Here is a 12791-nt window from a genome sequence, read left to right as displayed (position 1 = left end):
CTGCCACTAGTAGCTGTGATACCTTTTTGCAAATCTCTTTACTCTGATGAATCTCAGTTTCTTCATCTATAAAATAGGGGTGATAATAAACTTTATGCCACTAAGCATTTTGTATTCAATAGAAGTAAGACAAAACCTGATTGAGTGTGATGACAGAGGTGATGACATTTAGTTCTCTCTTTTTGGCATAAAAGTGTCACACATAATATAAATACAATCATTGATCTGACTACTTTTGGTTCACTGTTTTTCTTTGTTAAAAAAGAAGACTGGGGGGATCTGGGCAGCACAGTGGACTGAGAAACAGGCCTAGAGATGGGAGATCCTAGGTTCAAATCTGGCCTCAGACACTTCCTAGCTGTGTGACCCTGGGCAAGTCCCTTAACCTCCATTGCCTAGCCCTTACTGTTCTTCTGCCTTGGAACCAATACACACTATTGATTCTAAGAAGGAAGGTGAGGGTTTAAAAAAAAAGAAAGAAGACTCATTGAGGGGATGTCTAATCTATCTAGAAAGTACCATAATGTATCAAAACTTAGTATTGATTCGAGGGTTAAAAAAAAAAGAAAAGAAAGTTCCATAATGTAAAAAACAAAAGGCATCAATAAAAGTTTTTTTTTTTTTTAAGGAAAGCAATTTATTTGCCTTAAAGTGCTTTGGCATTATTGTGATAATGCTTGATTTCCCTCTTTCCCCCCAGGAGATTGGGTAACAACACACACTGCCAGAAAAGGAAGAAAGAGGGAAAACCCTCCCTTCTTGCTGTTTGCTTCCTGGGGTTGCAGGACCAGCTCCAGGCAAAATTGTGAAGTGAGCAAAGTCAATATTGATCCCATTGATCAGTTAGACAATTGTTCCCATTGACCCTTTTGTCACAATTCACAGGCTTGTCCCCTCTCCCCACCAGGTTCTAATTAAGCCCTGGTCATCAAGGAATTTTTTGGAATTCAAATAGAAATGGTGTCCAGTAAGTGCACCTGATAGGGAGGGCTTTACCAAACCATTAAAAAACAAAACAAAAACAAAACAAGCAAAAAAAAACTCCAGGAACACTGAATATCTGGGGAGATCAATGCAGCCCCTGAATGGACAACATTAAAAACTAAGGGGAATTTGTCCTTGATGCTGCTTGTCCCTCATCCCTCTGCCTCAGCTGCCAGCTGGCTGTCTGGGCACCTGGCCTTCTCTCTAGATTGGGGCAGTACAAAAACTCTATAAACTTGGAGTCACAGGACCAGGATTTGAATCCCAGCCTTGTCACTTAACTAGCTAAATGATTCTGAAGAAGTCACTTAATCTTCTCAAGTCTCACTTTCCTTATCTATAAAATGAAGGTGTCAATCTAGATAATTTCTGAGGTCCCTTCTGATTTTTTATTTCAGTTTCCTCCTTATTGAAGGAGTTGATCTAGATTACACCTAATGTCTTTTCAGTGAATTTCTACAGAAATCTCCACTTCAATCTTTGAATGCTGATTCTTTGGGCAGTAATTGTATGATACTTTCATCATTTTCTTCCCTTTAGACAGTTGTGGTGCCCAGATCCTCCTTTTCTGGTCCCTAAGTCTCTGCTCTAACTGGATCTAAAGGAGATAGCTAGAGAGGTTGTCATGTGTTTCCTGGCAGAGTGGGGTTCCCAGACACAGGACATTAGTAGTAAAAATGGCATTCAAGGTCACCTAATCCAATTCCCTCTCTTTACAGATGAGAAAACTGAAACCCAAATTCACACCATTTATTTGGTTTGTGGCTACAGTTAGAGGGAGAGTTGATACTAGATCCAATTTTTCTTCCAAATAGTGTTCTTTTTACTCCACTTTCTCTTTCAAGGACCCTGTTTGCATGTCTACAAGGTCAGGTGAGGCAATCTTCTTGGGGAGCCTTTATGATGAGACTGGCTTGCTTGGGACCACATTGAGGGAGGAGATATAGATTGGTACTTTGGACAACAGCTTTTGATTGGTTGCCTAAAGAGGGCAATGAAGCCCAGTAGGAAGGCTTTTTTTTTTTGTCTTCTACATGATCCTCAATGACAACGAGGCATATACAGAGACTTGCAATATATCATTTTGAAGACCCCCTCAGGAAAGAACCCTGGTCTGCTTGATTCAGAACGCCTTGCTAAAAAAAATCTATGTTTTTTTTTTAAGTAATCACAACCTTTAAGAGCTTTCTAAGGCTATAAATTATAGGGAAAGTGCCAATTTGTATTAGTAAAGGGAATTTCCTTATTCGGGAATTTATTTTTTTTTTCTTTTCAAACCTTTACTTTACATCTTAGAATTAATTAATTAGAACTAATGTGTGTATTGGTTCAAAGGCAGAAGAGCAGTAAGGGAGTGACTTGCCCAGGGTCACACAGCTGGGAAGTGTCTGAGGCCAGATTTGAGCCTAGAACCTCCCTTCTCTAGTCCTGGTTCTCAATCCACTGAGCCACCTATCTTCCCCTGGGAATTTCCTATTGCAAAGAAAAAAAGTCTCACTCCTATTCCTTTTCAAATTAATGTTACCAATTATAGAATGATGCCAAATCCATCGGAACAATTCCTTCTGCTCTTCACACTGAATCAACTTCTAATTCTCAAGCTAGGAAGGGACAACTTGTGTGTAACAAGGATGGGTATTTGGGTTGAGGAAAAGCCTGGTGAATGACTTGCTCCCACCAACTTTTGCTCACCTTCCCTGAGTGATACATTATTGGTGATTTGCTGGCTAACAGACTCCTAGTCATCTGAGAGGTGGCAGAGCAGAATGGGAAGAACTTTTAATTTAGAATGAGAGAATTTGGATTACAAACTGTGCAACCTTAGAAAAATCCATTAACCTCTCTGAGACTCAACTTTATTATCTATCCAGATTTTTCAACTTGGTCTCTGAGGGAGCATCCAATTCAAAATCTATAAACTTTCATTTCCACCCATGGAAGACCCTTCTCTCTAAAAACAAGAGGAATAGATTAGATGCTCTAAAGTTTCTTTCCAGGTTTTAAATCTATGACTCAATGATCTATTCCACCCCACCCTCACATGTCTTCTTTGGTGATCTCAGATGCCAAATTTCCGTGGAGATTATTTTACTCAAGCTAGTCCTTGGCACATGAATATAAAACTACTGATCTGCCATCAGTCAGAAATATACTTTGTTTCTCATGAGTGGGATTTGACTAGGTCATTCATACAGCCTGGTGTAGTTCTCTCTTTGAGAGCAAGGATGGTTTTGTTTCCCTAGTGCCTAGCACAATACCTGGCACATGATAGATACTTAATGAATGTGTATTGTTTAATTGATTAATTGATTGAGGGGACTTAGTGTTTCCTACAGAAGAAGCAAGCCATCCAATAATGCTGAAAGTTATGGCCCTTGATTACAGATGCATTTTATCTCACCCAAAGGAAAGTGATCAAGGTTAGAGAATCATAGTTCTGAAGCTGGAGGGAACCTCAGAAACCAAATAACTGTAGCCCCCTCAATTTATACATAAGGCAACTGAGTGTCAAGGAGATTAAATGCTTCAGAGGTGGGATTTGAACTCCAGTCTTTCAACTCCAGAATGAATGGAAGGATAGATGGATGAATGAATGAATAAATGAAAGGAGAAAAAATATTTAAGTATTTTCTATGCTCCAAGCACTGTAATGAGCCCTGTGGATGCAAATAGAAAAGTAAAACCATCCCTACTCTCAGGGAGCATCCATCCATTGAGACTGGAGTGTCAACACATATAGTCCTAAAGGCAAATTTGGATGTTTCTCCTCAGTTCCCTTCCTTTTTTACAGAAAAGGGAGATTCCTTGACTCTTCTGATTTTCACTAGCCAGTCATCTTCAAGAAAGTCACTGAGCACCAATCTTTAGTTCTCCTAGCATTCCATGAAGGCTCATGTCCTTTGGCAAGGTGTTGGGCTGCATGTTCAGCACTATGAGGGGTGTCCCAGCAGAGGAATAGAGGGAATAGAGGTAATCTGTTACCAGAAAAAAAAAAAAAAACAAGCTATTCCTCTTCTGAAGACTGGGCATTTTCATTGACTGTGACTGAATGTTCTCAAGCCTCATCTTTTTTTCTCCTGGTTTCTCTGGCTTCCTTCAAATCTGGGCAGAAGTCCCACCTTCTACAGGAAGCTTTTCTTGATTTTTCTTAAAGTTAATGCCTTCCCTCAGGTGATTATCTCCATCCAGATCCTAGAGATTATTCTCTTCTTAATTCAAGTCCTTATTTTCTGCATCTCTCTTTGGGGTCTTTATAAACCCAAGGAAACAATAGAGTGCTGTGCACACAGCAAAGACTTAATAAATATTTGCTGAATTGAACTGAATGAATTTGACCATTAGCATATCCTGTATGACAGTGTGAAGTTTTCAAAAGTATAAGTCTTGCCTCTCCAAACAGATTGTGAACTTGGGTGAGGGCTTCTTGGTGTAATGGATAAAGATCCAGGAGGAAGACTGAGGGTTCAAGTCCCAACTCTAACACATAATAATGGCTATATGTCCTTGAGGGATTCACAACTTCCTAGGGCTCTGGGTAGCAATATGAATTCCAAATCACAGGGAAGATGCTAACGTGCATTGGTAGAAGGAGTTTTCCCACATGGGAGTTCCCTCTACCACTGAATTCATATGTCCAATCCCTATTAAGTGTCTCCAATTATGGGGTAGTTAGGTGGTACAGTGCATAGAGTTCCAAGCTCAGAATAAAGAAGTTCTAAGTTCAAATCCAGCTTCAGACACTGACTAGTAGTGTTGGCTCACCCTGGGCGAATCATTTCATCTCTATTTGACTCAATTTCCTTATCTGTAAAATGAACTGAAGAAGGAAATGGTAAACCCTTCCAGTATCTTTGCCTAGAAAACCCCAAATGGGGTCTTAAAGAGTCTGATACACTTGAACAACAATAGCAACCACATTCCTCATATGTGGCCATCCAGCCTATGCTTGAAGGCTTCCAGAGAAGAACTCAGTCCATTCCATGGCAATCTATCCCACTTTTGGATATCTACAATTCTTAGGAGTCAAAAATTCTTGACTTCATACAGTCTCCTCACTGACAAATATAGAAACTGAGACCCAAAAGAGTTGAATGAGCTACATAAGACCTTCTAGAGTTAGGATCAGAATTCAGGTCCTGGGGCATCTGGGTGGCTCAGTGGATTGAGAACCAAGCCTAGAGATGGGAAGTCCTGGGTTCAAATGTGACCTCAGACACGTCCTAGCTGTGTGACCCTGGGAAAGTCATTTGACCCCCATTGTCTAGCCCTTACCACTCTTCTGCCTTGGAACCAATACACAATATTGATTCCAAGATGGAAGATAAGGGTTAATTAAAAAAAAAAAAAGAACTCAGGTCCTCTGACCCAAGCCTAACACTCTCTCTCTGATGACCTTAGTCTCCTTGGCATGCAGAGCACTGTGCTCCAGCCAGCTGAGTTAACTATGGGTTAGCAGAGCTCTAGCCACTTGGAGGTGAGCAGAAGGGCACAGAGGGAAAGAAAGCAGCCTTTGTGTTCAATCCTCAGCCCTCGCCTTTTGTTCTACCCTTTCCCTAAATACTTTCACAGAGCCAATACTGCCATTCTATTCCAGCATTCACGGTAGGGGGGCCCTCATCTGGATTCCAATTCCTTTCTCTTTTGTGTTTGCAAAATCACCTTGAATAGCTGCGGTTTCCATGGCTTTGGAAACTTTCGATATACATCTCCCTTCCCCAGCAAACCCCTCAGAAAAGTAATCCATGGTTCAGGCTGCTTGGTTTCCAGGGCTCCTCTATCACAAGGACTCAGGAGGCTCTCCTTCCAAAGCCTGGCTAATACAGGTGTCGGAAACAACTGATGGATTTCCAAAGCAGAGAGATAAAAGCACTTGTTAGCGTTAATTGATCCTAAAAGGAAAAAGAGGCTCAGAAGTGGAGAGGAGGGGGATAAGTAGGAGAAAGAAGGAAACAGAGTTTTTGGTTTGGAGAACTTGCATGGAGTCAGGGCTGAACCCCAATTTGGTAATGAGGCACAAACCTGAGAATGATAAAAAAAAAATACGTTGGCAGGGTTTTCTGGGGGGGAAGGAGGGGATTTTATTTTATTAGATCTAGAATTGGATGGGACCTCAGAGCCCATTTAACCCAGTCCTTTCATGTTATAAAAGAAGAAACTGGGGATATTAAAAACGAGGCAGTTTGCCTGTTAATAGAAGGGAAGGGAAGAGAAGAAGAAGAATCTATAAAACTCTTTCTATGTGCCAGGCACTGGGCTAAGTGCTTTAAAAATGTCATCTCATTTGATCCTCACAACAACTCTGAGAGGGAGGTACTGTTATTATTATCCTCATTTTTGCAATTGAAAAAACTGAGACAGACAGAATTTAATTTACTAATCCAGTCACACAACGACTGTGTGAGAGCAGATTTGAACTCAAGTCTTCCTGACTTCAGGCTCAGAGCTCTAGTCAACTGAACTAACATTAGCAGAATCATAGATTTATAGCTACATGAGACTTTGGTTTCATCCAGTCCAACCCCTTCATTTTGTCGGTGGGAAAACTGAGGTCCAGGGAAGTAAAGAGAGAAAACATATTCTCCTTTCACAGGAAAAGGACCTTTCTATGGCACACTTTGGAGAAGGCCAGGGGCTTTATTTTATTTCATCATGATCCTTGAATAACATAGAACTGGAGACTAGACTTGTGACTTCATTGATATGGAGAACTTCCAGATGAGGAAAGTACATTCATTAATGTAGGATGATACCTACAAGGAAGAGTCCAAGAATATTGTGGGCTTCCCAGTCTGAACAACTAGGACCATGATGGTTCCATGAGAACTGTCTTTAACTATCTGAAGGCTTTTCAAGTGTATGGGGGGTTAGCCTTGCTCTGTTTGATCCTAGGAAGCAATAAAGGGAAATTTCAAAGACCTAACATGTTGGGTCATTCCCAAATGGAATGAACTGACTCTGGGCATGATGCTCCCTTCCCGACCTCCCCCTAAAGGTGTTCAAGGTGAATGACCTCTTGGGAAGGATTTTGTAGAAAGGGAGGGGTTAGACTAGAGGACCTCTGATGAATCCTCTCTAACTCTGAAAATCTGTAATCAACAGAAATAGAAATGCTAAAGAACAGGAAGTATCTTGAGGGATGACCCATTACCCCACCCCAATCTATAAGCAAGCAAACTTCATGGAAAAATTAGATTTCTATCTGAAAGGGACCTTAAGATGCCACCTAGTTTAACTCATCCATTTTCCAGATGAGGTAACTGAGGCTAAGAGGATAAGTGGTTTACCAAATATTTAATAGATAATATTGTAAGTGCCGGAGGTAGGATTCAAACCAATGTCCTGGCCTTACAAAGTCAGTGTTATTTCTACTGTACCAAGATGCTTCCCCAGGAAAAGATGACCATTGATGCTTGAGAATAGTCCTAGAGAGGCTAAAATGAGTGGGGTTTCCTTGCTTATGTCTTGAGAAATTCTTATTCTGACTGTTTCTTCTTCTGGGAGATTGAAAGCCATCTCTCTTGATATTCCACTGGGCATTGGACTCAGACACACAAACTTCAGTCTGGCATTCTCTCTAATCAGAATGGAAAAGCAAGAGGAAAGCCACGATAGAGAATGACTAAGATCTGGGTTCAACATAGGACTGAGCAACATTCCACGGTCCCCTCCCCCTGCCCCCAGCAGGGATATCAGACCTTTGTTTTGCCCATCTACTCATTCACAGATGGGAGGCTACTGTCAATAAAACTTCAACTGAAAAGAAAGTAACAGTCCTGCTGGTCATGAATAACAATTTCAGTTGGAGGAAAGAAGGAAGTGGGATGACTAGTGGGGCATCTTAGTGAGAAAAATGAGGTAGGGAGTATTTTTTATACTTTAATGGGATAAAAAATAAGTGGGGATGGAATTTTACTATTACTGCTCTTGCTACTACTACTTACTAGCTAGCTAGTATATTTATAAAGTGTATTTTTAAAGTTTGCAAGGCACTTTACAAATATCTCATTTTATTCCCACAACAATCCTGAGAGGGATATGCTATTATTATACCCATTTTACATATGAGGAAACTGAAATAGGCAGATATTAAGTGACTTGCCCAGGGCCACACAGCTAGTAAATGTCTGAGGCCAGATTTAAACACAGGAAGAGGAATGTTCCTGTCAATCTTCTTGACCCTATTTGGAGTTTTCTTGGCAAAGATACTGAAGTAGTTTTTCATTTCCTTTCCCAGCTCATTTTACAGATGAGGAAAATGAGGTAAACAGGGTTAAGCGACTTACTCAGGGTCACACAATTTGTAAACGTCTGATATAAGATTCAAATTCAGGTCTTTAGGAGCCCAGGTCCAACCTTTGTCACAACTCTTTCATTCAGGATGATGTAATGTAAAATGTAATGTAAACAACTCTAGTCAGAGGACCTGAATTTGAATCGTTTCTAATGCTTATTGTCTATGTGATTTTTTGGACAACACACTTCAGTGCTTTGGATTCCTCCATTACAAGAATTTCTAAAATGGAGGTGGGGGTGGACTAGACCATTTCCAACATCCCTTCTAGCTTAACTAAAAGGTAAAATAATGATTTCTCATCATCTAGCCTGAAAAATTCCCCTACAATAATAGCTTACATCTACGCATGTTTTATGGTTCACAAAACTTTATACACATCATCTCCTTTCATCCTCATCAGTTCAGCATTGAAGAAACCCGGTTATGATTATTTTAAAGACATCAAAATGAGGGATTTGAACCCAGATCCCTCCTGATTCCAAGTCCAGAGTTCTTTTCATGGCAACATGCTACCTCCCCACCACCAACCTTGTACTGACTACTAGGCTTGTCTCCAACTGAAGCTAAAGTGGAGGAGATGTCTTGCAGGTGTACTTGGTACATCGGTACAACACAACCTCAGAAAGAGAGACAACTGGTGATGAGAAAGGACAACTAGATTGTTTTCTTCCTGGCTCCCAAAGTGAAAAACTTTTTGGTGGCCTCTGGAAAATCTAGTCCCCAAATAGCCCTAAGCCCTGTTTGGGTGCCCAATCCTTCATCTGAGAGAAGGGACTGGGGAGCGAGGAAGGAGGGAAGAAATTATTTTCTCCTGGCTGTTGGGGAGAGAGCATGAAAGGGCTGCACTGGGTTGATTGATGCTCCGCTCGGGGATCTATATTCTCTGATGTAATTACACTGTGTGCTTCATGTGATAAGGAGATTAATCAGTCCATTACGCTGGGGCTGTTTTACCCACAGACAGAGGTAATTGAACAGAGCAGTAGGACACTACCAAGTCCCTCCCACCTAACATACCTGATCATGCTGTAAACAGGTGGATGGGCTCAGGACAGAGGGGCTTTGAAAGCCAAAGGTTGGAGATGGGTAGCTGATAACTTCAGTGAGTTGACTTGTGTATGTTATGATGGGGGCGGGGAATTAAAAGGTAGATCCTAGGTCTAGAACCAGAAGGGCCCTCAGATACCACCTAGTCCAATCCTTCTAATTTTACAGATGATAAAACTGAGTCCCCAGGAGGTTAGATGACTTGTCCAAGATGGCATGACTTGTCCAAGCATCTGTCAGGGTCTGAACCCATGTCTCTCAAGACTTTGTTCTTCCCATGGTGTCACAAACATAGAGATTTCATTCTAAATCTAATCCTCTGGCTTCAAAATCCAGAACTCTTTTTAAATGGTCCTAGTTTGTGTATTATGTATATATATTGTGTATTGTTTTGATTAAATAAATAGGAAATGGGATTAGATGGGTCTAACTGGTTCATAGGATTAGAGTTACAAAAGTATGAGCAAGCAGATCTCCTCCCTTCTCAGTTTGTAGATAAGAAGGTAAAGGTGGAAGAGCTTAATTGATTTGTCCACAATCACATGGTAATAACCAAATCAGAATTTGAACCCAAGTCATTTGATTCTAAATCCAGTTCTCTTTCAACTCTTCTGCTCTTCACCAGTTGGAGAGATGAATAGGATCATATATCTATAGCTGAAAGGGGCTTTAGAGGCTATCTAGTCCAACTCCTTTATTTTACAGATGAGGAAACTGAGGCTCACAGAGATGAAGTGACTCGCCCCAGAACATACAAGTAGTAAATAGGAAATCCAAGATTCAAACTCAAGTCTTCTGACTCCAGAGATAGTTCTTCCCTTAGCATCATAAGATTTTAGAACTAGAAGGCACCTTAGATGTCATCCAATCTGACATCCCGATTTTTTGTAGATGAGGAACATTTAAGTGACTTATCCAAGGCCACACAGTGAGTAGTTTTTCTCTATACACAGACATTCTTTTAGATGAGCTGGATTTCTCAAGATGGAGGTGGGGGGAGTAGGGGAATTTGAGTTGTCCCAGGAGACTTGAAGCAGGGAAATATGAGACTGAAATCTTCTAGCTTTCAGAAATTAAGTAAGAGGTTATTTCTTCAGCCACCCCCTTAGTTTCCTTCCCATTTAAAAGCTTTCAATAATTCATATTTCAGTAGCATTTAAAGTTTACTTTAAAGCACTTTGCTTATAACAACACCGTGAGTTAATGTAAGGGTTATTTCCCCCTCTTACAGGTGAGAAAGTAAAGGCTTGGGAAGCTTAAGTGATTTTTCTCAAAGGAACTTAGGTAGGATGATATCCCAAAGATTCAGACCATCCCCATCCCCACCAAAAAAAAAAAAACCTACAGAATTTTCCATTATACTTTTATTGTTGTTCAGCCATTTTTCAGTCATAACCAAATGTTTGTGACTCCATTTGGGGTTTTCATGACAAAGATACTGGAGTGGCTTGCCATTTCTCTCTCCAGCTCATTGTATAGATGAGGAAATTGAGGTAAACTGGGTTCGGTGACTTACCCAGGGTCATTCAGCCAGCAAGTATCTGAGTCAGGATTTGAACTCAGGAAGATAAATCTTCCTAACTTCAGGCCTGACATTCTATCCACTGTACCACCTAGCTGCCTTTTCATTGTACTTTCTCTCTCTCCTTTGGTCCTGAAACACTTTAATTAGTGACCTTCAATTCTTTCCCTTCCTCAGTTCCCCAGATGGTGGCAGACTTGAGAGTTCATAAGATCATGTGGTATAAGTCTCTCATTTTACAGAAGAAGAAATTGAGGCCCAGAGACATGGAAAGACTTCTATGAGGTCATGCAAGTAATATGGAGCAAATCTACTTTTCATGGGAGAAGAGAAAAGGAAGCCCAAGTAGGATACAATTGCAACCGTTTAGGGTCTCCTTCCTCTCATCCTCAGAATCCTCCTGGATCATGGTAACCACTCCTTTAGTTTGTGGCTGAGGCCAGCTGCTTAGAATGAGACAGGCTTGGCAGGGGATTGAACTAGGTCATCTCCAAGGCTTCTTTTGACTCTCAGTCTTACAATCTTAAAGACTATGTATGAGTCAATCTCCATCTCCTTTCACTAATTGAATTTACTAGCTGTTTCATCTTCACTCTTCCAAATGAATGGGTTAATGGCTTCTTCCCATTGACAGAACTGGTAAAGTTGGTGGGAAGGACTGATGTGCTAGGCCAACTGCTGTGGAAAGACTTGTAGTTTCCTGGCTGGAGCTGATGTTCTTTCTACCACACCAAGCTACCAAAAATATGACTCTAAGTCTAGGCTTGGGAAGGCTAGTGCAATTCAATTCTCTTTGTCTGTAATGGCGCCACCTTCTTGTTATTGGTCCGATTAAAAAAATAAAGGGGCAAACAACAGCTATGCTCTTAATGCTGAAGGACTGAAGAGTAGACTAGTTAAGTCAGAATCAATCCAATGCTTAAATCCTAAGGAATTTTCTCAAACCAATTAAGCTTGATAAAGACATCTGGTCTGAAGATAATGGTCAGCAGCAAAGAATAGCCAGCCCCCTAGAAAATGGCATCCAGATCCAAAATTATCTCTCTCGATGTGCTAAAATCTTAAATGAAAATGAATAAGGGTAAATTATTTTTAAAAAAATCAACTTTCCTCTTCTCCCTTAGTGAAAGGTCCAGAGGATCATTGGGTTACTGAATGAATTGAATGAACAAATGAATGAATGAACAGAAAAACTATTCATTGGAAACTTAATACATGTAAAACATGATAAATGTTGGGGATGAACATAGAAATGTCAGACATTCCCTGCTCTCAAAGAGTTTACATTCTAAGGGTGTAAAAAACCACATAGAAAGGTTTGACTGCAAATTAAAAGCAGCCCATGCTATAAAAATGAACTTAACATCTCAAGATCTTGGTTTGTTCATCTGTAAAATGGGGTCTTGGACTAGGCTATTTCTAAAGACTCTTTCCTGTTTTTATTTCTATGATCCTGTGAAGGAATCCTGGCCATAGAATCTACTTTCCTGGTTTTTTGTTTGTTTGTTTGTTTGTTTGTTTGTTTGTTTGTTTGAGGGGACTCATTGGGTTTACTTGGAAGCAGCCCTCAAAGCACTGTATTTGGAAATAGAGGACCTTGGTTCAAATCTCAGTCCTGCTACTTCCTGATTTGAAATTTTTACTCTGCCATTTTGTATCTGTGTGACTTTGAGTAGATCAAGTAACCTTTGTGAACTTTAGTTTCTTCATCTCTAAAATAAGGGGCTCATAGTAGAGGTCTTCTTGGACCCCTTCCAGATCTGGTTAATGATCCTGTGACTTGGGGAAAATCACTTCTTTTCTTTGAGAAAAGTTTCCTCACCTGGAAGTAAGGGAGTTAGATTAGATAGTTCTAAGGGCCTTTTCAGCTCTGAAGTTGTATGATCATGTTGTCCTTGGACTTCCAGAAGAGGCAATGTACCATTGTGAAAAAATACTAAATCA

General features: G+C 40.4%; 1 protein-coding gene across 1 annotated transcript in view; it reads left to right on the top strand.

The window, feature by feature from the left end:
- SRRM4 (serine/arginine repetitive matrix 4) overlaps positions 1–12791 on the top strand; it is a gene marked incomplete at its 5' end in the record, with an annotated part of 246835 nt that overhangs the window by 102828 nt on the left and 131216 nt on the right. The window lies entirely within an intron of this gene.

This window comes from Monodelphis domestica, chromosome 3, assembly GCF_027887165.1.
Source record: "Monodelphis domestica isolate mMonDom1 chromosome 3, mMonDom1.pri, whole genome shotgun sequence".
Taxonomy (NCBI): Eukaryota; Metazoa; Chordata; class Mammalia; order Didelphimorphia; family Didelphidae; genus Monodelphis; species Monodelphis domestica.
This window is presented reverse-complemented; position numbering and strand designations above follow the sequence as displayed.